We start from the raw sequence: 22,913 nt of genomic DNA on the forward strand, positions 1-22,913 counted from the left end.
GGGAGCCGTTATGGTGCCCTCAGTCCTGTTCCCAGAGGCTCTGCTTCTCAGAACCCCCGGAACCGCTGCAAACCTCGGAGGGAAAGCTGCCTTCCAACTGATGCCAGACACTCCCGCTTCTCCCGTTTGGGTCCGAGTCCCCAGCGATTCGCCCGTATCTGGAGCTCAGAGTCTGAGACTCCCCCCTGACCGAAAACGACAACCGCGCTCTCAGCCACCAGCCCGCTTTGCGCGCGCACCTCCGCACCTGAGTTTTTTCCACACTGCGCCTCCTCTGAGCCTCGGTGTGCTGTTATTTTTCCTTCTAGTTGAAGAGTCTCTCCTCAGCCAGCCTTCCTGTGGTTCTGGGTGATGTCCGTTCCGTCTTTTAGTTGTATTTTTGAAGTGGTTGTTTGCGGCAGCAGTCTCCGGTGTTTACCTATGCCGCCATCTTGGTCTCTCATTTTTTAAAAAATTTTTTTTATTTTTATTGATTTTAGAGAGGAAATGAGAGGGAGAGAGAGAGATAAAAACATCAGTGATGAGAGAGAATCATTGATCGGCTGCCTCCTGCACGCCCCCTACTGGGGATTGAGCCCTCAACCCAGGCATGTGCCCTCGACTGGAATCGAACCTGGGACCCTTCAGTCGGCAGGCCGACGCTCCATCCACTGAGCCAAACCAGCTAGGGCTCCATGTCATTTCTTTTTTTAAAAAAAATTATTTTATTGAATTTTTTTACAGAGAGGAAGGGAGAAGGATAGAGAGTTAGAAACATCGATGAGAGAGAAACATCAATCAGCCGCCTCTTGCACACTCCCTACTGGGGATGTGCCCGCAACCAAGGTACATGCCTTTGACAGGAATCGAACCTGGGACCTTTCAGTCTGCAGGCCGACGCTCTATCCACTGAGCCAAACCGGCTAGGCTCCATGTCATTTCTTAAAGACACGGGCCATCTTCTCAGATAACCATGGTGCCATGACCATACCTAACAAAATTTAAAATAGTTATTTGATATCATATAATATATGATTCATAATTATACCTTTCCTAATGTCTCTGATATGTCTTATTACACTGGGTTTGTTCAAATTAGGATCCAAACAAGGTTTACACATTACATTTTGTTATGCCCTTTCAACCTTTTAAATCTGCAGTGGTCCTCCTCCTCTCTTTATTTTTTATACCATTGACTGATTGCAAAAACCAGCTCAATTGTTCTGTAGAGTAATCCACATTCTGGATTTATTCCCTTTTTATAACACATCTTTTCTAATTGTCCCTTTACTGTATTGAAGTGAAATTCAGGAATAAGGTAACTACTGTATTAGTTAGAGCCTGGAAGGAAACAGATAGCACACTCAAGCCAAGTCCAATTGAGGCCAGTTTAAGTAGGGATTATTGACAAAGATGTAGGCAAAGTTAAGAGAACAAACAAGGAATAAGAAAGAATTAGAGGGTGAAAAAATGTCAAATAAACTCATCAAAATTTCTCAAAAAACTAGAGGGAGTGTCTGCCATCCTTAGGCCTAAAGGGCCAAGATAAGGGAGTGGTATGTTCCTTTGGTTGAACCCAACCAGAAAGTACAGGGCAAGGGAGCTTGACTCATGCCTTTCATAAAAGCTGGCCCCCCAGGGCAGGAAGCAAGGGTGCAAAAGAGCAGAGAGTGGATCGGGTTTGGAGGGGTAAATGCAGACTATCCCTCACCCCCTCCAAATTATCTTCACATGTAATTTCAAAATAATAAATTTAAGTCCCTGTAATAAAAGGAGGAATAAGGGGAAACTAATGCATACAACTATATATTTGAACATGTAAAATTATGCACAACTTCACCAGAAGCTCTAATGTAATCATCAGGTGCTTGCAGCCATCCATCCCTAGAATCACTGTACCTGCCAAAGCTGCATATGCAGACTGATTTAGGATTGGCATCTAAAATACAGAGAGCAGTGGTGTTATTGATTTTCCAAACAAGACAAAGCACTCTCTCCCATCAATCACATTGTTGGGAATCTCAGTGTATATTAAAACCATATAAAAAATACTGTGTATGTGCAGAACCGATGTAGGTTGAAATAAATATAAACATATTTTCACCAAATGAATGTCCAATAGGACATTTGAAAATGATGTAAAATGTAAGACAATTTCTATAATATAGGATTATCTTGTGCATTGCAGGATGCTTAGAAGGCCTGGCCCCACCCATAAAGTGTTCCTCACCCTAATCATCATGACCTCCCACTCCCATATCCCCCTTCTCAATGTTTTGGTGATTTTCTAAAACTTCCTCTAGTGGGTAGATCATTCCGGTAGAGAATCATTGGCCTAGATCCGTGGTCGGCAAACTGCGGCTCGCGAGCCACATGCGGCTCTTTGGCCCCTTGAGTGTGGCTCTTCCTAAGCCTTAGGAGTACCCTAATTAAGTAAATAACAGTGTACCTACCTATATAGTTTAAGTTTAAAAAATTTGGCTCTCAAAAGAAATTTCAATCGTTGTATGTTGATATTTGGCTCTGTTGACTAATGAGTTTGCCGACCACTGATCTAGACGAGTCTCAACCGGGCTGACTGGGCACTTCAAGTCTCTGCCACGTATCTGTTCCATGCCAGTAGGCTACCTCAGGAATGTCCTCATGGAGATGACAGAAACACAAGAAAGAGCAAGGCCTCTCGAGTTGTAGACTTAGAAGCACCATACTTGCACTTCTGCTTCATTCTATTACCCAAAGTCAGGCACATGGTCAAGTCCAGAGACAGAGGCAGAGGACACTTCAAAGTTAAATGCCCAAGGGGGTGGATGCAGAGAGGGTAAAAGATCATTCAACCCATCAGCAAGACCTATCAATTCTACCTTAGAAATATTTTCCACACCTGTCCAATACTCCTTCTATCTTATTGCTACCACCACTTCATTTCACCATGATCTCTCTTACCTATCACCACCTGACTGCTCTGTCCAAATCTTTCTTGTCCATTCCTTCTCAGACCATTCTCAATGCAGCAACGAGAATAAACTTAAAAAGAAAACCTGCTCTGACCACTCATTTAATTAAGTCTGCCAAATGGTTTCCTATTGTTCTCAGGATAAAGGTGAAAATCCTGACTAAGGCCTGAATTGTTTTCAATTTTCAATTGAGGGGTTATTTTAAAGCAAATAGGTGAACCTGGTGAAAGGGAGAAAGAGAGTGAAGAGGGAGTGTGGGAAAGAGAGGCTTTGTAATGACTTCCATGTGAGGACAGCCTGGGACCCCTTTCTCCAACCTCATCTCCTCCCATCCTTTCTTTCACTTTATGGTTGGAACACATCATAATTCCCCAACTTGTTCACTATTTCAAGCCTCTGGGGTCTTACTTGGACTGCTCTGTGTCCAAGTAGAGTTCTTTATCCCTCCTTTTGGTACGGATTCAAAACCTTCTGCCTTTCTCCTTTCCTTCTTCTAGGAAAAAAGAAGAGAGGATAAGAGCCCCAAAAAAAGAGAGGAGAAGAGCCCTGATTGGTTTGGCTGAGTGAATAGAGTGTTGGCCTGCAGACTGAAGGGTGTCAGGTTCGATGAGAGAGAGAGAGAGAGAGAGAGAGAGAGAATAGGAGGAGGGAGAGGAGGAGGAAGAGGAGGCCAGCTTAGGAGTACCCTAATTAAGTTAATAACAATGTACCTACCTATATAGTTTAAGTTTAAAAAATTTGGCTCTCAAAAAGAAATTTCAATCGTTGTACTGTTGATATTTGACTCTGTTGACTAGTGAGTTTGATCACTGGCCTAGATCATCTCCTCTGGTCCTGTGAATTTAAATACACTGCACCTTCCAAATTACTCATTCAGCTTCATCCTCCCTCCTGAATACACATTTGTAGACTCAATTTCTACTTGATGTCTCTATTTACATCACTAACTGACATCTCAAAATCTTGAATCTACACCCCAACACAGGAACCCCATCCTTCTCTCCCAGACTTATTTTAGTTTCGGAAGTGGCAATTTCATTCTTGTAGTTGTTTTTATATTTTTGTTTGTTTTGTTTTGGTCTTGTAGTTGTTTAGGCCAAAAATATTAGCATTATTCCTGACACCTCTCATTTCCTCATACCCCACATTGGATCTATCAGCCAATCCAGTTGGCTCTACCTTAAAAATATATTCCAAGCCTGGCGAGCATGGCTCAGTGGTTGAACCAGGAGGTCACGGTTTGATTCTTGGTCAGGGCACATGCCCAGGTTGCAGGCTCAATCCCCAGTGTGGGGCGTGCAGGAGGCAGTCAATCAAGGATTCTCTCTCATCATTGAAATTGTATCTCTCTCTCTCTCCCTTTCCCTTCCTCTCTGAAACCAATAAAAAAATATTTTTAAAAAATTTGACGAGTAAATTTAAAGATCAAATTGGCTTTATTAAATCATTCAATAATTGGGTAGCATCCTATCTAGCAGATACAAAGGCTTTCCAAAGAGCTGTACAAAATGGAAGGCTTTAGCCCTGACCGGGGAGCTCAGTTCCTTAGAGCATCATCCCAATATGCCAAGGCTGCCAGTCTCTGGTTAGGGCACATACAAGAAGCAACCAATGACTGCATAAATAAGTGGAACAACAAATTGATGTTTTTCTCCCCCTCCCCCCCCTTGAAATCAATAAACAAAATGGAAGGCTTAAATACACAGAAAGGGGAGGAGACAAGTCTGGCAATAAGGTCTTTTTTTTTGCAGAAGCAGAATGGACTTCATCCACATGTGTCACAGCCTTTATAGATTCTGTTGCTGCTGCCTTTGCAAGAAAGTAGCTAGGGCCTTTCCCTGATACTCAGGTCAGTCTTTTTAGTGTGCACCTCAATTTGATGACAGCAATTTCAGAGGGTAAGAGAATAGCAGTAAGAAGGTCGTTTACTTGTCCATTTTTTTTTAAATATATTTTATTGATTTTTTACAGAGAGGAAGGGAGAGAGATAGAGAGTTAGAAACATCGATGAGAGAGAAACATCGATCAGCTGCCCCCTGCACATCTCCCACCGGGGATGTGCCGCAACCCAGGTACATGCCCTTGACCGGAATCGAACCCGGGACCCTTCAGTCCGCAGGCCGACGCTCTATCCACTGAGCCAAACCGGTTTTGGCTACTTGTCCATTTTTAACTGAGGTCCCAGTTGACATAAGAAAACCCCTGCCATCCCCAAATCATGGACAACCCCAAAGGCATATCAGCTATCAGTATATTAACCATTTGTCCTTTTGATAACTGGCATGCTCTGATAAGGGCATGGAGTCTGCTTGTTGGCTGATTTAGATCATGGGAGACTTCCCCTCTCAAGGAGTTCAACAACATAACCAGTTTGGTAATTCCCTTTTTCATTTTTACAATATGACCCATCAACAAACAAGATTAAATCAGGATTAGTCACAGGAGTGCCTTGTAAATCATGACACAGTGCTGCGAAATGGGATGTCATTATCTCACGGTCAGAGGGCTCATCTTTGTCAGGCAGGGATAGTAGCTGAATTAAGAATGTTGTGATGTTTAAGATGCAGATTAGGTGGTGAAAGCAGAAGGATCTCATGGGAGGTTAGTCTGCTTGGAGAGAAGTGTTGAGTCAATTCAGAGTTAAGAAGACTCTGAACAGTGTGTGGAGTTTGTAAGTAAAAGTCATGTTTTGGCGTGAGCATTCCTGGGGCTTGGTCATCTCTTTCATGAACAAATAAGGTGAAAAGTTTTGAACAGTTAGGTAGCTGTAGGGCAGGTGGTTCTTGCAACCCTTGTTTAGTCTTCTAAAGACCTGCTCATGTTTATTTTCCCAAGGAAGGGGTCCAAGGACTGAAATTTTAGTAAGTTAATAGAGTGGAGAAGTCAATTAAGAAAAATTAGGAACCAATAGCCAGTCAGACCTAGAAATCCACAACGCTGTCACTTGATTGTGGGCCTAGGAAATTCTTGGATTAGCTTAATTCTTTTTGGAGCTAGCTGGATTCCTTGAGTGCTTCTATGACCTAGATAATGAACAGTGTCTAGAGATAATTGTAATTTTTCCTTAGATCCTTTATGTCCCTTTTCTGCTGACTGTTGTAGCAAACAAAATCCTGTATGGCCACCTCTTTGGTAACTGAGCATAGCGAAAAATCACCTACATATTGTAAAAGGGTTGATTTCCTGGGGAACTAGAGGATGCTTACATCTTGGTGGAATACTTCGGAGAAGTAAGAAGGGGCCTCAACAGATCCTTGCGGAAGGACTGTCCAGGTATATTGTTGATTGTTCCAAGTAAAGGCAAGTAGATACTGGTTGTTGGGGTCTTTAGGGATGCTGAAAAAGGTTGAACAGAGGTCTACAACAGTGAACCATCTTGAATCTGGTGAAACTTGTGACAGAAAATTGTTCAGGTTTGAAATAACTAGAACATGGAAAATAACTATCATGTTAATAGCTTTTCAAGTCTTGGACAAATTGCCATCTTCGCCCATTAGGTTTTTGGACTGGCAAGATTGTCCCGGTTTTTTGTTCCACATGGCAGGTAGCCAACCCATAGCTCCTAAGTATACATCTCCTCTGTGTGAACTTCCCAGATTGAATTGAATTGGACACTCCTTGTTCTAATTACAGATTAGAGAGAGGGAGAGAGAAAGAAATGTACCCTAGAGTTGTATACTTGGTACATAGAGCTGCCCACATGGGGGTAAGACACTTCAGGCGGTACTTTAGGTACTTTAGCTCTCAACTATAGAGATATTTAGGTCCTACACTGTATTTATCACCTGCTGAGAGACCGAGACGTCTCTCTCCTATGGGAAAATCTCTTTGTACTCTACTGGCAGCCAACCTCAACCTTCCAGGGACAGCTAAGTTCAAGTGGAAAGAGCCTTATATGCAATCTGAAGTCCTGGGATGGGATCAACCTCCAGTTTACCACTTACTAGCTGTGTGACCTCGGGCAAGTTATATAACCTCTATGAGCCTCTGTGTACTCATTTCAGAAAAATCAGAAAATGCTAACGATTGTAACTAGTAAAAGAAAACCACACTCTTTGTCCCTTTCTTTCTCCCTTTCACAGGCTCCTTTTTATATAATATGCACAAGCACCCTGGAGGAGTTTAAGGGTTTAATTTCAAAGCTTTGGCAGGGCCTTTGTGTCTTTGTGTAGAAAAGGGAGAAGCCATTAAGAGGTACCTGACTCTTCAATAGGCCAGCTCACTATTCCCAGCAGGCCTAAAAGAACACAGTTTGGAAGGCCAAGGAGCAAAGAAATAAATACAACTGTTCTGCATTGCAATAGAAGTCCTAACTCCACTGTGAGAGAGGCGGCTTTCCAAATTATGGTGGTAGAGGGAATGAGGTAGTTAAAGCAGGAACAATTAGTGAAACCCAAGAGTGGAGAATTGTATAAACCTCCAGGGGAAGGTAGGTGAGAAAGTGTTATTTAGGACATGTATGGGAGGGGTAGGTTTCCCCTTCCTGTTCAGACACAGCCAGTGGCACCTCTATCCCACAGAGGACCTTAGAGGAAGTTAATAAACGGTGTCCCCTCCCTGAGAAGAAGCAGCTCTGTGCCAGGATGCAGGACTTGGTGTGTGGAGTGTGGGCTAGGCACCATCTTCAAGGTTATGCTCAGTGGCCCTGCGTGTCAGCCCTTATTGTAGACTAGTGGGCTGTAAGGAAGATCTACCAACAGGAGTGGACCCAAATGGAGACAGAACAAGGGTGATTCCTAGGATTCTGCGCCGCCCCCCCATCTCAAGCCACACCTGGTAGGATGAGAAAAGGAGAGGCCAAACACACAGGTTTTATATGTAAACCAGCTCCCTACCCTTTGAATTACGTAAGATTATCTCCAACCTCTAATCCCAAACTGAATGGAAAAAATCTGCACATTGCTTAAATCCTGTTAATTTGCAGGGGTTACATTTTCATATTATCCTTCTGGGTTACAGATTCCTTCCAATTATATGCTGTCCCCTCTTCAAGTTTTATAAAAGCCACTCAAACTAAGCATTAACTTGAGTATTAGGTATTATAGAAAATTAGGGGTGGGAAGGGAGAAGATGAAGGGTGTACACTTAAATTTTGCATAAGGGAAAACTCCAACCGTAAAATTCTTTTCAGTTATCCTGCCATTCTACAGATTTCTCACTGACATTTAACTTCATGTACACCCAATCTTCCAGAATTTTGCTGGCTCCCATCTCTTTCCCCTTTCTATGTCCTCCTTCTTCTAGAATTGCCTTCTATACTCCAAATTTGTCTTCTCTATTATGCAGAGCAATTTAGCTCGCTTCAACTCTGAATCTGCAACATAAATCTAAACCCATCAAGTAGTCTTATACTGTGACATATGATATAGTTGTAAGAACCTAAGGGAAAAAATATTAGCTTTGTTCAACCAACCAATTTGCTGGTGAACCTCCATATATTAAGTATATGATACTTAATAAATAGGAGGCATAGAATATTAGGTAAAGTTGGAAGTAGAATGATTTTTTTAGCCACGCTGAAAATTTGAATTTTCACCTTGCCCTTCACATTGCTGGGAGATGTGGAATAGTCTGCATATATAGTTTAGTAAAAAAAATATTGATCTTTTATTAACTTGATCTATAAGTAAAAAATTAAGGTCTCTCAATAGTGAAATTTTCGATTTGCCACTCACTGAGGTATGAAAGAGAAGAAGTTGGGTTATATGGGGGTCTGAGGATTATATATTTTTATAATGGTGGTTTAACATTTAAAAATTATTATTAAAAATGTAACTCAGTGAGACTTCAATGTGTGATGAAGGGGAGGGGTACTACACCTAGGAAGTGCTAAGACTAGTTCAGTTACTTTGTGCAATTTTGTGTAAAGATGGAGCTACCTAAGTTAATGCAAGTCCAGAGTGTTTTGATTGTCCATAACTTGGGGGCAGAGATCAAAGCAAAAGGGGGAACACACCTGATGTCAAAAGTGTGAGTGTAAAAAGGAGAAACACTATTTTTTCTTCTAAACTCCACATATAGTAATATGAAGAAAGCCAGATATATTTAAAAGTAATTATGCTTTTCTTTCCTTTTCCTTTGCCCTAGAATAGCATATGGTGTGGGTTGGTGATGGTTAAGTTTGTCATTTTGTCCACAAGTTGCACAATATGCAGGGGGATCATGATGGAACCAGGGAACGGATGCCATAACTGGATGTGGGCTGTCTCCTTTTAGAAATTGAGTGTATTTTTTTGTTTGCATGTGAGATAATTATATTGTTAGGCAGAGGCATTTTAAAAAATTATATATGATATTAAAAAAAGTGGGAAGACGTTGCTTGGCAACCCATGGTTGGAATGCAGAAAACATCTGTTGTTTTTCTCTATCAGCATTCTATCTCCTTGTTTTGTACACTGCCTCCTCACCATTGCACACTGGTTTGATGGGGCTGTCAGTCATCGTTCTCTGCCCTTCCCTAGTCAGAGGATGGTATCTAATCCCAACGAAGGCAAATGGAAGAGCTTCCTCTGTCTCTGTAGTGGAAGACAGGAGGACAGAAAACTCTTGAAGCTGACTCATTCTGGGGTAGCATTCTGAAGAGACTTTTTATTCATTTCTGCTACCTACATATGCAGAACTGCCCTGATTCCTGAATATGTTGAAACTTGGCTGCTCAGATTGTCTTTTGACTTTATGAATTTTCATATTTTATTTCAATAAGTTCCTTCATGTTTCACCTTAAGTTATCCAGACTTAGCTTCTGGTGCTTGTAGCCAAAGTACTTTAACTAGTAGTTGGTCCCTTAGCATTAATCTCAATTAAAAGGGTCCCATAGCCCAGCCAGCGTGGTTCAGTGGTTGAGCATCAACCTATGAACTAGGTGGTCCCAGGTTTGATTCCTGGTCAGGGCACATGCCCAGGTTGTGAACTGGATCCCCAGTGTGGGGCATGCAGGAGGCAGCCGATCAGTGATTCACTCTCATCATTGATGTTTCTATCTCTCTCTCCCTCTCCCTTCCTCTCTGAATTCATTAAAAATATATATCCTATATAATAAAAGCCTAATATGCTAAGTGTCTGACTGTTTGACCAGTCGCTATGACATGCACTGACCACCAGGGGGCAGATGCTCTGACCAGTAGGTTAGCTTGCTGCTGGGGTCCGACCAATGGGGACTGGGCAAGATGGGCTGGATATGACCTGGAGCCCTTCCAAGGTCCCTCCCCAGCCCCGTGCACCGGTGGGGTCCCTCAGCCTGGCCTGCGCCCTCTCGCAATCCGGGACCCCTTGGGGGATGTCGGAGAGCTGGTTTCGGTCCAATCCCTGCAGGATCCCATAGCAAAAGGACAAACTCAGAAGAATACTATAGATAGCAAAGAAGACCCCCAAATGAGATGATATTTAATGATTCAACTTTTTCAAATCATGTATATAGCACCTTTCTCCCCAGACATTCCAACACAGTGTCTGGATTGGAAAGGTTTCAGGAAGGGTACCAGTAATTGCTGATACATTGTATTCAGAACTACCATTTAGGTATGGCCTTACAGGTTTTGCACTACAAAAAACTCCAGGAACTTCCATTCACAAATATTATGATGTGTATGGTGTTTTTGGTATTGTGTAGTGCAGTGACCTGTTACTCCCCTCTCATAGTCCGTTACTAGATTTGTCTTCTTATGACAGCCTCATGCAGCCTCCTCCTTCTCTTTAATTTTCCCTCAAGTGCACATTTGAGCTTCCTGAAATTAGTCAGGGCCATACCAATCCATCAGATGAATCTGTATGTGTCTGAATCAAATAGTGGACAGAGATCAAGACTGTTTCTCAGGAGGTTCCTGAGAAATTAATGTATACACTGAATGTGTCCCCATCCAAATTCATATGTTGAAGACCCAACCCCCAGTGTGGCTGTTTTGGGAAATGGAGTCTCTAAGGAAGCAATTAAGGTTAAATGCGGTCATGATGGGGGGTCCCTGACCTGATAGTATTAGTGTCCTTACAAGAAGAGACACCAGCCCTGACAGGTGTGGCTCAGTTGGTTGGGCAATTTCCTATGCACCAAAATGTTGTGGATTCAATTCCTGGTCAGGGCACATTTTCAGGTCGCGGGCTCGATCTCTGGTAGGAGTTCATGCAGGAGGCAGCCAATGCACATTTCACTTTCACGTCGATATTCAATGTTAAAAATCCAAAAAAAAAAAAAAAGCCCTGGCCAGTGTAGCTCAGTTGGTTGAGTGTTGTCTCATGCAATGAAAGGTAACTGGTTCAATTCCTGGGCAGAACACATACCCAGGTTGTGGGTTTGATCCCCAGTTGGGATGCAACCAATCAATGTTTCTCTCCCACGTGGATGTTTTTTTCTCTCTCCCTTTCTCCTGTCTCAGCAGGAGTTACTCAGAGGACTGCTCAGTTGTAAACTCAATTTTCTTATGGAAAAGGAAGAAATGATTCAAAGGGTTGAACCAAGCCCACAGTGAATAAGAACAACTCTCAGGCAATTGGATTAAGCTCTAATCAACATAGACTTGTTGGATTTCAGAATTGGCTCTGTTGTGTGTGCCTCCTACTTTCCCTCTCTTGGAAGAGGAATGACTATACAGATTATCCTGTGCCTTTTCCACCATTGTGTGTACAAAATATATAGGGAGAGATAACTTGCTTCTTACAGTTCACAGATCTGCTATGTAGGGGAGGGTGTTAGGGGGAGACCAAATGAGGAGGTAAATTAAGAGGCTCTTAAAGATAGTCCAGGCAAGAGACGATAGTGATTTGGAGTAGGTAGCAGTGGGAAGAGGAATAGGTGGTGAGATTCAGAATATATTTTGAAACTGGAGCCCACAGGCTTTGTTGATGGAAGCGGTACATGAGAGAAAAAAGAGTTGAATATGACTCCCCAGTCTTTAGCTTGAAGAACAGAGTAAATGAATGTTTCCCTCAAAACCTTTTGATTGTCTCATTTTCAGAGCAAATTTTTCAAGTGACCTACAATGCTTTACCCATTTTCTCACCTCTCACTTATCCTACTCCTATCTAGCCTCTGCCTACTACCACTTTACAGAATTGCTATTGATAGTATCACCAATGGCCACCATGTTTCTAAATCCAATGGACACTTTTCCATCTTCTTTTCATTTGATCACTCTATTGCATTTAGTACAGGTATCCACTGACCTTCTGAAATATTTTCTTCCCTTGGCTTTCTTTCTTTTTTAAAAAAAATATATTTTATTGATTTTTTACAGAGAGGAGGGAGAGGGATAGAGAGTTAGAAACATCGATGAGAGAGAAATATCGATCAGCTGCCTCCTGCACACTCCCTACTGGGTATGTGCCCGCAACCAAGGTACATGCCCTTGACCGGAATCGAACCTGGAACCTTTCAGTCCGCAGGCCAACGCTCTATCTACTGAGCCAAACCAGTTAGGGCTCCCTTGACTTTCTTGATTTTCTGTTACTTCTCTGGTTGCTCCTTCAAACTATCCTTTTCTTTTCTTTTTTAAAATATATTTTATTGATTTTTTACAGAGAGGAGGGAGAGGGATAGAGAGTTAGAAACATCGATGAGAGAGAAATATCGATCAGCTGCCTCCTGCACACTCCCTACTGGGTATGTGCCCGCAACCAAGGTACATGCCCTTGACCGGAATCGAACCTGGGACCCTTGTGTCTGCAGGCCGACACTCTATCCACTGAGCCAAACCGGTTAGGGCCTAACTATCCTTTTCTGGCTTCTCTTCCAACTACTATTAATGTAGCTCCTCAATAGCTCTGGCTGACCTTTTTCTGGTCTCATTTTATATTCTTTCAATCTTAGGACTCCTAAATCCACACCTCCTGGCCAGACCTGTCTTCAAAGCTCCAGTCCTAGGTCTACCTGCACATTCAGGAAATCTCACAGACACCTCAAACTGAACATGTCTAAAACTGAACTCATCACTTTTCCCCCTCAATCTTAGTCTCCCTGCGGTGTTCCCAGTCTCTATAAAGAAATACTGTCTCCCCAGCTGCTCAACCCAGAAAACTAATAGTCTACTTGACTACTCACACACTCTCATAGACAACCTAGCTCCTGTAATGTCCAACTCTTAGATCACTCACTCTCAAATCTGTCCATTTCTTTTTATCTACTGCTGTCCAAACCACTCTCATATCTTGCCAGGACATCTGCATCAGACCCTCACTCCTAACCCCACTGGCCTCCATCCTATGGCCAGAATGTTCTTGTTCAAACACAAATAGGACCGTGTACTTTTTCAGTTTAAAGTCTTTCAGTGATTTCCTAAAAGCCTTGGAATCTATATATATAAAAGGCTAATATGCTAAGTGTCTGACTGGTCACTATGACCTGCACTGACCACCAGGGGGCAGACGCTCAATGCAGGAGCTGCCATGACATGCACTGGCCATTTACAGAGAAATGGCACTACGAACCTGGCACCCACAAAGCAACACTCGGCTTCCCCCAAGTGGGACACAGGCCCCGCCACCACTCCGGAGCCACAGCCCACCAAATCACAGCCGATGCTGCCAAGACCCCATGGTGCAAAATGCAGCCCACAGTCCAGCCCAGCCTGAAACGATCACTGTGGGCGCTGGGTAATGATGTCATGTAGCAACGTCCCGCTTCCTCTCCCTAGTGACGACTAGCCTCCTTACAGTTTCTTCAGCCCAGGAACACGACTTGCTTTATAGCCAGATGCAAACATTTCACACTTTAACCAAATGTCTGTGAAGCGTTTTCCCGTGCCTCATCTCATTTGATCCTCACAGAAGTCCTGGAGTAGGTAGATAGGAGACTCAGTGGAATCCTATTTTCTTTTCATTAGCCAGAAAACAGAGATTTAGAAAGCTTAGAAACTTGAGCCGCCTGAAAAGAAGTAAGAAATGGTGGACCTTGAAAATGACTTCAGGTTTTCTCACTGTGCAGAATATAGTCAAACACTGGTGCAGTTAAATATTTTACCCTTTGTTCTCCCTGCATGATCTACAATAATAATCTGCTTCCTGTTGATATTTACTGCTGTGTTGCTGACAACTACCTGAAAGAGAAGTTGGGGTGCTTCACTGACTGGGCTGGAAAAAGTTTAGCTAAATCAGAAAGCAGATCTAGTTAAGCACGTTTATTCTATATATACTAGAGGCCAATTGCACGAAGATTCGCGCAATAGGCCTTCCTTCCCCTGGCTGCCGGCACCAGTTTTCCTCTGGCACCTGGAACCCAGACCTTTGGTCCGGCTGCAGCGGAGAAGCCAAGCCTTTTCAGTCTTCAGTCTTCACTCTGGCCGGAGCCTTCTGTCTTCGCTCTGTGCCTGCATATGCAAATTAACCGCCATCTTTGTTGGGTTAATTTGCATAGTCCCTCTGATTGGCTGGTGGGTGTAGCAGAGTGACACCAATTTGCATGTTTCTCTTTTATTAGTGTAGATAAAAGGCTAAGTTGACTTGTTCATGCACGATACATATAAAGCTCTTGCTGGCGCTAATCACACACATATGTTTCCATCTGTCATTGTTGATCATAAATTTGATTGACACTTCTGTTATAGAGAAAGGGCAAATAGCGATATTAAAATATTTCTTCTAATTAATTTCCTTTCAAGGTGCATAAATCCATGCACCGGGCCACTAATATATTATAGAATCCTTCATATAGTTTAAAAGAGCTTTGCAAGATCTGGACCCTGCTGTCTCTTTCACTTCAATCTCTTATCACTTCCCTTTATTCTCTGTGTCCAGCCACACTGAACTTTTCTCAATCCCTTGAAACTGCTGATCTTTCTCTCACCTTTGGACCTGCATACTTTTTCTCTCTGCTCAAACAGCTCTTCTCCAATCTCTTTGTTTGACTAATCTTACTCATCCTTCAGGTCTCAGTTAAGTAAAATTTCCTCAGGGCAGCTTGCCCTAATCTCCCCAGATTGTCTGTTTACTGTTTCTTGAATCTTTAGAACAAGCATGTCAAACTCAAAGGCTAACAGGGACCAAATAAACAAGGTTTAAGTTTATGTGGGCTGCAAAAAAAACAAAAGCTTCAATTTTCATAGAAACATAGGTTTATTTCAATAGAGATATGCTGAATACAAAGGGCTGAAGTAAATAAGTAATCGTTAACATAAAATAATAGAACATTTTAATAAAATTAATATTTTTTCTTGAACATTAACTTACCAGACACTGAATAACTGCACAAATTAATAAGCGTAACACAAATAAACCTATTTTTCTTGTTCTCCAAAAGCGAAATATTTCCTGTTGCGCACACCAAACAAGTCAGCCCAAGACTAATGACATGGCAATCAGCTGCTAAAATATTCACTGCTAGTATTAATGGAGAGAAATGGTGTGCCTGTGAGTAAGGCACATAAGGAAAATGAATGCAACACGATTATAGTAATGAGTCATTATGAGCATTGTAGTTCATTATTAATAATTATGTATAACAGGATATTGTGAAAATTAAGTTACGAAATTTTTAAATTTTTATTAAAACGTTTCTTGCATACCGTTATTTTGGCTGAGCTGCAAAAATACTCATTGTGTGCCGCGAGTTTGGCATGCTTGCTTTAGAACATCTCTTTGTCTATTTAGCCGTCACTTGTGGTCAGTGAGGAAAGGAGAGGGAGAGAGAGATAAAAACATCAATGTTGAGAGAGAATCATCAATTGGCTGCCTCCTGCATGCCCCATACTGGGGATCGAGTCCACAACCAGGACATATGACCTGATCAGGTACTGAACCATGACCACCTGGTTCATAGGCCGGTGCTCAACCACTGTGCCACGCTGGCCGGGGCTGCTTGTGATTCTTATAATTATTTAGTGGAATATGTTTCATGTTGTCTTCCCCACTAGAGTAATTTCATGACATTCTGTACCTATTTTATTCACCTTTATATCCACAGTGCCCGGTAGTGCCTGGCATGTAGTTAGATGCTCACTAAGTATTTCTGGACTGGCTGACAATCAGGGAAGGTCCAAGTAGCACTGGCCTCAGGCAAAGGCTATAATTACCTAAGGCTACACCCCCATCCCTTTCCTCCCTTAAGGAAATTTGAAGGGCCAGGGGAAATGCAAACACTGGATGACTTCATGCACTGTCTAGTACAAAATGAAAGAATATTCATCACAGTTTTACTTATTAGAGTGAAAAAATAGAAAAAAAAATCCAACATCTCCCAAATGTGCAACAATGTGGAAATGGCTACATATATTACTTCAGTAGTTTAAAAGTATTGTCTAATATAGTTAATACTTATTCTTCAAATTGAACCTTGCATGGGGCTCAATATCTAAAATGCATTAAAATTGTGCTATTTTATTTCCTTTCCCCTTGCTCCTCCCTTTCTCCTCAAATCTTGAAGGCTTTCCAGTTTCTGGTTTTATTCTCATTCTCTCTCTCTCTCTCTCTCTCTCTCTCTCTCTCTCTCTCTCTTTCTCTTTAAAAATATTATTTTAGAGAGGTGGGGGGAGAGAGGGAGAGAGACAGAGACAAGAAACATTGATCAGGTGCCTTCTACACACCCCCTACTGGGGACCAAACCCACAATTGATCAGGAATGGGACAAAAAAACTCTTTCAGTGCATGAGACAATGCTCAACCAATTAAGCCCCACCAGCCAGGGTCATTCTCTCTTAAAGCCAGGGCATTGTTTCTGCTTAGGGTTCCATGAGGCACTCCATGGTCTGTTGTGTTGTTGTTAAGCTGGTTCAAGTTGGTTTTCTGTTAATTGTAATAAAAAAAAAAAAACTTAAATAATACTGTTGCAGTTTGAGATTTACTTATGTAATGGAAAGAGAGTTGGCTTTGGAGTCAAAACTGATTTTAAATCTAGGTCCTGACTTTGAGCAAGTTAACCATTTTTAACTCAATTTTCTCATCTGCAAAGGGAATTATACTTAACTTTTGCAAATATTAAAAAATACGAATAGCCAGAACCGGTTTGGCTCAGTGGATAGAGCGTCGGCCTGCGGACTCAAGAGTCCCGGGTTCGGTTCCGGTCAGGGGCATGTACCTTGGTTGCGGGCACATCCCCAGTGGGGGGCGTGCGGGAGGCAGCTGATCGATGTTTCTCTCTCATTGATGTTTCTGGCTCTCTATCCCTCTCCCTTCCTCTCTGTAAAAAATCAATAAAATATATTTTAAAAAAATACAAGTATATTCAAAGAATTGATATTGAGTAGGCTCTCAACAAGTATATCAATAACATTAAAGTCTTACTAGAAGTCGCTCTTAACCCCTCCAACTTGAAGAAGTGGATAACTGGATTCAGGGTAGCCAAAACTAGCAAGGCTGCCATCTTGTGGTGATTTACTGACATACTGTCCAAAGTCATTTAATATATTTGAAGCAAGATACTCAAGAACATAAAGCTACATGAAAGGATGGCAGACATACCAGAGAGCCATTGGAATGAAGATAATAACTAAAGATACAGGACAAAGGTAATTCATCATTGGAAAGCACAAGAAATAAAGAACCTAAGACTGAACTTTTAGGAACTGTAACATGCAGTAGAGAAGTCAGAGGAAGAAACAAAAGAAGTGATTGATGAAGGAGGAGAAGTAAATAAGTACTTTAGTGTATCACTCAAGCCAGGGTTGACATATATATTTATGTTGATAGCTAACCTGATCCTGTCTTTTGTTTTTCAAGACTTCAACAGCCATTACAAAAGCCAACCCAAAGGGGAAAAAAAAGCCAACCAACACCATCTACACTAATTAAAGAGAAACATGCAAATTGGTGTCACTCCGTTACACCCACCAGCCAATCAGGATGAGTATGCAAATTAACCCAACAAAGATGGTGGTTAATTTGCATATGCAGGTGCAGAGCGAAGACTGAAGAAGACTGAAGACTGAAGAGGCTTGGCTTCTCCCCTGCGGCCGGAGCGAAGGCCTGGGTCCTGGGTGCCGGAAGAAAACCGGTGCCGGCAGCCAGGAGAAGGAAGGCCTATTGCACGAATCTCTTCGTGCAACGGCCTCTAGTAATTATAATACCACTAGAGGCCTGGTGCACAGAATTCATAGAAGGGGCTCAGCCCTTGCAGCTGCGGCAGCTTGCCTCAGCCCTCGCAGCCCTGGCTTCATCCAGAAGGACGTCCAGAAGGTTGTTTGGCTGTTTAGTCCAATTAGCATATTATGCTTTTATTATTATATTGCCCAGGTTATTCAAATACTATCCTTCCTCTTAAATCAATGTTTCACCTTCCTTCTATATCTTATTACAATATACCACTAGTAAGAATTTTACTAATTAAGAGATCACTGTATGTCAAGAGTTATCATCACTCCATTTACCACCAACAATGGCATTCTCATTGCTGTCTGATCCAGTTCCAGAATCCCATCCTGAGACTTTTATTTCTAAGGTCACATCCACTATCAAATCTTTGAGACTTAATTTCCCCCAAAAGTATAGCCTGAGACAAGGGCATGCAAATAGGTTTGTTTGCTTGTTTGTTTGTTTTCAGAAGTGATCCCATGGAACATGAGTCAAAGAAGGGAAGAGTAAAACAGGCAAGCCAGGAAAGTCAGCCCAAGGATGAGGGATCTAGGAGGTCACTGCTTTGGACACATGGGGTTCTATTCCCCTGGAAATATTCTGAGGCCATGTAGAATGTGCTTTTCAATTGTCCAACCAAGGGAAGGAAGAGAGAAGTATTCATTCACTGGCTCCTGCCTTCATTGGTGAAGGATTAATTCCCTTGCACTTTCAAGAGTTAGCACTTTCAGGAGCACTTCTGGTGCCAGACGGTCACCGTGAAGTTCAACCCCTTCATGACCTCGGACCGCAGCAAAAACCACAAACGCCTCTTCAACGCCCCCTCGCACAAGCGCCGCAAGATCATGTCTTCCCCGCTCTCCAAGGAGCTGCGGCAGAAGTACAACGTCCACTCCATGCCCATCCGCAAGGACGACGACGAGGTCCAGGTGGTTCGAGGACACTACAAAGGTCAGCAAATCGGCAAGGTGATCTAGGTATACAGAAAGAAATATATCATCTACATCGAGCGGGTGCAGCGTGAGAAGGCTAACGGCACAACTGTCCACGTGGGCATTCACCCCAGCAAGGTGGTTATCACCAGGCTAAAACTGGACAAAGATCAGAAAAAAATTCTTGAACACAAAGCCAAATCTCGACAAGTTGGAAAAGAGAAAGGCAAAGATAAGGAAGAACTTATTGAGAAAATGCAGGAATAAATGTAACCTGTTGTGTAACCACAGTTTAGCTATAGGTTTTTAGCCCAGTGTGTATTCCTTTAAAATTGTTCAAGATGTCTCTGGAATATTTTGTTTCCTTTCTTGTTTTTTATTGATATGTGGCTCGGTATATCTATTGTTGCTGTTTGGATTAATTTTATGAATAAAAATTGGAAATGTTAAAAAAAAAAAAGAGCACTTTTAGGATGACACAAGGATCACATGGCTGTGTAAATTCCCATGGGCATCCTATGAGGTTAATTCCATGAGAGAAGCCCTGAGGCAAAAAGCAAGAGATATTTGGAGAAAGCAGCTGAAGTTTTGGACTGTCAGGTCATACCTGCATGCACCTGATAGCCACAGAAATGGCTGGAGTAGAAAGGTGGCCAACAGAAGTAAGAGACAACAACTTACAGGATAGAAAGTCTAGCCTATAGGATGCACTCTAAGTTCTGAACCAGGAACCAATGTGTGGTGGTGTTTTACTCATAGCCAGAACAGATGGATCCCGGAAGAAAAAGGGTAAATGTGGAGTGGCAATTCTATTATACTTAATTGACTACTTTTAAATGTTTATCTTCGTGTCTTTGTGATTCTGAACATGGCTAATCATATGTTTTATTATCTTCTACTAGAGGACATGAAAATAGTTTCATTGGATTGGAAACTAAGGATGGCAGTTGACAATTTGGGCTTGTCATTTACCAATTTGGGCTTTCATGCCAGTAGGTAAATAGATTTAAAAGACAAAGGTGAATTCAGTGGTGTGCTAGAGCCAGCTCACATAGGCTTACAAGAGTCAATTATGTGCATGTATTAGTTTCCTATTGTTTCTGTAACAAATTACCCCAATTTAGTGCTTAAGACAACACAAATTTATTACCTTACAGTTGTGCAGATCATCAGAAATCCAAAATGAGCTAAAATCAAGGTATCAACACAGCTGTGTTCTTTTTGAAGGCTCTAGGTGAAAATCTGTTCCTTGCCTTTTGCAGTTAGGGGCTGCCCACATTCCTTGGTCATATCACAAAGACTTCTGCTTTCACAGTTACATTTCTTTTTAAAAAATATGTTTTTATTGATTTCAGAGAGGAAGGGAGGAGAGAGAGATAGAAACATCAATGAAGAGAGAGAATCATTGATTGGCTGCCTCCTGCAGACCCTACATTGGGGATCAAGCCCACAGCCCAGGCATATGCCCTGCCCAGGAACAGAATCGTGACCTCCTGGTTCACACAGGTCATCATTCAACCACTGAGCCACGTCAGCTGGGCTTACATCTCTTTTTCTGCCTCTGCCTCTCCTGCTTCCTTCTTTCCCTTATAAGGATACACGTGACTGCACTGGGCGCAGTTGGATAAAGCAGGATGATCTGCCCATCTCAAAATCCTTAATTTAATTATATATGCAAAGTCCTTTTGCCAAGTAAAGTAGCATATTCACAGGTTCCAGAGATTGGGATATGGACATCATTGGGGGACCATTATTTCACACACTACAGTGCATTTTTCTCAACTCTATATTCAGTGACATAACATTGGTTGTTTAAAATTGGCCCTGGTGGTAATATTTACACTGCAGAAATTGGCAAATTCTTCAAATCAGGGATTTTATCGCTGGAGAGCTTATTGTTAAACTTTACCTATCTCTGATTGTGATGATTGACTGGGATGAATGAGCCTATTATCAAGGCAAAAGAATTTTCATAATAGAGGAAGAGAGGATTATGGATATAATCCAGAGGATACCTAGGGCACCTCCTATTCTTGCCATGTTTAGTGAAGACAACTATGGGAATATCATACAGGCAGCACCACCAAAGTCTCTAGTCCCTCAAGAAAAAAGGTTTGGGTCACCTCTAGAAAACTTACTTATATGATTAAGTTCTAGTTAATGCAATATAAGTGGAAGTGATATATGCCACTTCTGGATCAGGACCTTTAAAACAGTAGCATGTGTCCTTCATGCCCTCTTCCCATCACTATGACCCTGAGGAACTGAGGTGCTGGTTGAAGACCAACAGAGTATGGAATGGGTAGTAGATATGTGAAGTCCAGACTATCAACCAAGGCCAGGCAATCAGGTACAGAAAGGTTTCTGGCTATGTCAGTTTAACAGTTACATACTATATTTAATTTTCTCCTCCTTTCCTCCCCCCACCCCATACATGTAGAATGTGGTATATTGTGGTGGTTGACTTTAAAGTTGAATCCAGCCGTAACCGGTTTGGCTCAGTGGATAGAGCGTCGGCCTGCGGACTGAACGGTCCTGGGTTCGATTCCGGTCAAGGGCATGTACCTTGGTTGCGGGCACATCCCCAGTGGGGGGTGTGCAGGAGGCAGCTGGTCGATGTTTCTCTCTCATCGATGTTTCTGACTCTCTATCCCTCTCCCTTTCTCTCTGTAAAAAAAAAAAATCAATAAAATATATTTTTAAAAAAATAAAGGTCAATCAATATACTGAAGAACATTGAAGCAGGATCATTATGGAACTGAAGGAAGAATGAGCATTATTCAGCACTCCTGGACCTGAAGCTACATGATGTAATTAATGAGACTTCAGTTGATTCCTGTTTGGGAGTGGGGAATAAATGTAATGATGATATTTCAGGCGATAAAAGGTAGGTTATTTTAGTTAGGAGTCTTGTTTTGTTTCATTTTTTGAAGTGGAAGTATAGAAAGAAGGGTATATGTTGATGTTGCGCTGTCCCAGGGGTTTATTAATGTGGACTTGTATCATTCTTATTGGACACTCAGCATCTGCAGCCCCTTCATATATTTGGGCAATATCCCAAACAGAGAGAGAGTGCACACCTTATACTATCAAAGCTGACAATGCTCACTGTCACTTTCTTAGCATCACAGACCCAGCCAATCCCATCCTCTCTTTAGTTTGGGTTCCCTGAGACAAGTGAAGTGGGGAAGAGAGAAAAGTCAATACAGGGTTCATTAATGAGCAGGTTACTTCTGTGGACAACTGGGGGCTCAGTTCCTATGGGGACTTTCAGAAACAGTGTGAAATGAACACGTTGGAAATGTCCCTCTGAGGGATAAGGAAGCTGCAATATTTGTTGACTGTTGTTTCTGGCTATGAGATAGAAAGCAGGGTATGCTTTATGGAGTTCTTTAGAAAACTTAGACTTTCTAGTTTTAGATACTACACCTTCTCCTTCCTCTTTCCTTAACATAATGTGATGGCTTGGGCTACAATAGCCAACTTGTAACTATAAAAATAAGTAAAAAAAAACCCCACAAAAACCCCCTAGCCAGTTTGGCTCAGTGAGTAGAGCATCAGCCTGTGGAGTAAAGGGTCTCGGGTTCGATTCCGGTCAAAGGCACATTACTGGGTTGTGGGCTCAATCCCCAGTAGGGGCCATGCAGGAGGCAGCAGCCGATCAATGATTCTCTCTCATAATTGATGTAGTGATGTTTCTATCTCTTTCTACCTCTCCCTTCCTCTCTGAAATCAATAAAAAATATTTAAAAAAAGAATAAGTCAAGCCCTAACCGGTTTGGCTCAGTGGATAGAGCCTCAGCCTGCGGACTGAAGGGTCCCAGGTTCGATTCCGGTCAAGGGCATGTACCTTGGTTGTGGGCACATCCCCAGTAGGGGGTGTGCAGGAGGCAGCTGATCGATGTTTCTCTCTCATCGATGTTTCTAACTCTCTATCCCTCTCCCTTCCTCTCTATAAAAAATCAATAAAATATATATATTTTTAAAAAAAGAATAAGTCAAATGGAATCACAGAGATATCAACTCATATTACTGAGCCAGTAAAACTGCCCACCTCCAT

General features: G+C 42.1%; 1 protein-coding gene and 1 pseudogene across 1 annotated transcript in view; one reads left to right on the forward strand and one right to left on the reverse strand.

Moving 5' to 3' along the window:
- The window catches only part of LOC102242652, a 30,092-nt pseudogene extending 10,645 nt beyond the window's left edge, over nt 1-19,447 (forward strand).
- MYCL (v-myc avian myelocytomatosis viral oncogene lung carcinoma derived homolog) overlaps nt 1-22,913 on the reverse strand; it is a 105,981-nt gene that overhangs the window by 78,539 nt on the left and 4,529 nt on the right. The gene's annotated exons all lie outside the window — the stretch shown is intronic.

This window comes from Myotis brandtii, unplaced genomic scaffold (genome assembly GCF_000412655.1).
Source record: "Myotis brandtii unplaced genomic scaffold, ASM41265v1 scaffold274, whole genome shotgun sequence".
NCBI lineage: Eukaryota > Metazoa > Chordata > Mammalia > Chiroptera > Vespertilionidae > Myotis > Myotis brandtii.